Below are 3310 nucleotides of genomic sequence, written 5' to 3' on the forward strand. Positions count from 1 at the left end.
TATCTCTTGAATCCTCCTCATTTAGTTTAACTATCAATTTTTGACAAATAATTTTTGGCATATGTCCCAGTATTATTGTTTTTCTCTCAAATAAAGTTTCTCAAAACTTCTCCTTTTGCACAAAGCAATGGATCACCTCACCTAAATTCTTTTGTTTTAAAGAAAGTTCTTCATAGAAGGTAGTAAAAAAGGTATATGGCATGCTTACCTTCATCAGTCAGGGCATTGAGTATAAAAATTGGCAAGTCATGTTTCAACTGCATGGGATGTTAGGCCACATTTGAAGTACTGTGCACAGTTCTGGTTGCCGCACTCTCAGAAAAATGCAAAGGCTTTGGAGAGGATGTAAAGGAGGTTTGCCAGGATGTTGCTTGATTGGAGTATATAAGCTAGAAGGAGAGGTTGGACAAACTTGTATTTTTTTCATTAGAACGATGGAGGCTGAATGGCGACATGATAGATGTAGATAAAATTTATGAGAGGCATGGATGCAGTGGATGGTCAGAGTTTCTTTCTCAGGGTGGAGATGTCACATACTAAGGGGTATCGGTTTAAGGTGAGAGGGAGAAAGTTTTAAAGGAGACGTGCAAGGCAAGTTTTTACACAGAAGTTAGTAGATGCCTGGAACACACTGAGGAGGTGGTAGAAGCAGGTATGTTACAAAAGTTGTTTAGATAGACACATGAACGGTCAGGGAATCAAGGGATATGGACCATATGCAGGCCGATGTGATTAGTTTAAAATAGCATTACAGTCAGCACAGATATGGGCAAAGGGGCTATTCTTGTGTTTTACAATTTTGTGTGTAATATTTTTGTTACTGTAACAAACAGTTCTAATTTGATACATAAAGTGCAATACAATTCAAGTTTTCATATACATTCTATGGTACTCTGCCTCACTACATTTAATATTCTAGGTTACATTAACAACTGATATTTCAGAAGGACCTGTCAACATGCTGATATCAAAATTTGAAAAATCAGAACAAGTGCAGCTGAGGTGGGGAAATTGGAGAAATGAATGGAAACTTGGAAGCAGGTATCAGGAAATGCAGCTGTGGGAATCAGTGGGATTATAGTGAATGTTTGATGACACCCAATCTCCAGCAATGGAAGAGAAGTCCAGGAAAGGAAGCCAGAATCATGAGTAGAGCTTATGAATACGAGAGAGGAATGGAAATAGGAAGCAAAGTTGATCAACTTTTCCAGTTTAGGGCAAAGTTGATTAGTAGCACCAACCACTTGTGCTGGAAAAAGAGGTGAGGGAAGGAACCAGTGTAGAACTGGAACTAGACATTTTTCACATGTTTCACAAAAAGGAAGGACTTATCCAGGTACTCATTGTGTCATCTTTTATCTGAAGGAAATTAATGCATTTAAAAGGTCTTTTAATGTGAGAATAAGTTTAGCCAGGTAAAGGAGGGTGGTGGTGATGGATCTGGTTGAGTCTTCATTCAGAAAAGACATAGAGAGCTCTCAGTATCCCTAAGGGGATGGCTTTGTACAGAAATTAAACATCTGTGGTGAAGTGGCCAGGAAATTGGAAAGTATTAGACAAAGAGAGGATGTTGGTAGTCATAGATATAGATGTGAAGAGACAGGACAATAGGTGGAAAAACTGAATGGAAACTAATGGAAATCACTGAGCAGGGACAAGCTGAAACAGTAGCTCGATTGGAGCAGTCATGTTTGTGAAAATTGGTAAGCAGCGAGAAGTAGGCTATTGAATCTTTGGACATGATGAGTTCCAACACCATGGGGCAAGATCTCCAGAGATGAGACCAGTGACAATCCTGAAAACAATGGGTTGAGGTTTGGTAATGGAATCATAGTCCAGAGCGAGGTAGGGTAAAGTGTCTGAGAGTTGGCCTTTGGCCATGTTGGTTAGAGGTTGATTTGCCAGATAAACCTTTGGCAGCAGGTTCATTGACAATGTTATGGTCAGACCTAAGAGAAGGGAATGAAACAAATTCAAAGTAAGATGGGTTGGAGTGAATTATCTTCCAACCTTCCCCTCTCTGACTTGAACAACTTGTCCTTAGAAGAAGTCTCATCCCTTTACTCCCTCACCAGAATTCTAACATATTCCGATATCCCCTTCACCAATTTGTCTTCTGATTTGGCCAGTAGTCTTCCCTCTGCACAGCAAACCATTTTATCTAGTTTCTAGTGTTTTCTCTCTCAATCTGGACCCTTTGCTCAGACTTCTTAGAGGTCTGGGATATCTTAATTAAGAAATTTAAGACGTGACATAATAAAGCTCAATTTCTCTGCTCCTCTCATTTGCTGTAGTTAGTGTGCATGAAGGATCTGACTGGGAGAACTCTTTCTGCCATCATGTAAGCAATATCTTGATGCTTGTTTGAAAGTTCTATAGATGAGGTATTCTGCTAATGACTGACAGCTCACTCAGGGAAGCATGTAAAGGGATCCACCACCTCCTTTTCCTGTAGGGCCTCAAAGACATTACATGCAGGTTTTTTTTCTGATTGTCTTGTGGTTGCATTTTCTTCACAAATCTTTCTAAGAGGGACATGTGCTGTACCAAGTATAAACTAAACTCAACTAAATAAACAATAGGCTACACCAGTAATTATGGAAAAGATCACATGATGGAAGGGGACTGAAGGTCAATGCTGTTGTTGGCCCTGGTGTGAAGTCCAAGGGTTCAAATAATTCTAGAGTCATAGTCATACTGAATTTAAAAAAAAACACAAAGATCTTAAACTCTAGACGTTTCTCTTAAGTATGATTATAGCACTCAAACTGTACCACAATAACAGGGTATGGTCGAACTAAATGAAATGGTCTATGGCAGCATAAGCAAACCTAATTTTTATATAATGGGGGCAGGTAGAAGCTCTGTGCATGCTAACATAAAGTGCTTGCACACTGACCACCCAGTCTCCGTACAGCTTGATGCAGGCACACAGAATTGTCCTCATCTCAATTTGACCACAGTTTGACGTTGAAGGATTATGGAAAGTGAGGAGTGGGAGCAGGAGGGACGCTTCATGTTTAAAACACCCTTGACTGCAATGTTGGATCCACAAGGCAAACGTTTCCCCATTCTGTGTTGAGGAAAAAAAATTAAATTCCACAGTTAATGACAAGAAAAGGAAATTAAAGAATCTAAATTGCTTAGTGAAAGTGATATATTTCTAATATTGACAACCCTGAAGCACCATATAGAATGAATGCTAAGCAGCATCAATGTTCAGCATTGAGTTGCAGCGTTGAGTGTTGGCCACCCTCTGGATAATCTCGAGGGGGCGCAGTTGCTGCTTCCCTCACTCTGGGCGGGTCAT

Source organism: Hemiscyllium ocellatum, chromosome 17, assembly GCF_020745735.1.
Source record: "Hemiscyllium ocellatum isolate sHemOce1 chromosome 17, sHemOce1.pat.X.cur, whole genome shotgun sequence".
Lineage (NCBI taxonomy): Eukaryota > Metazoa > Chordata > Chondrichthyes > Orectolobiformes > Hemiscylliidae > Hemiscyllium > Hemiscyllium ocellatum.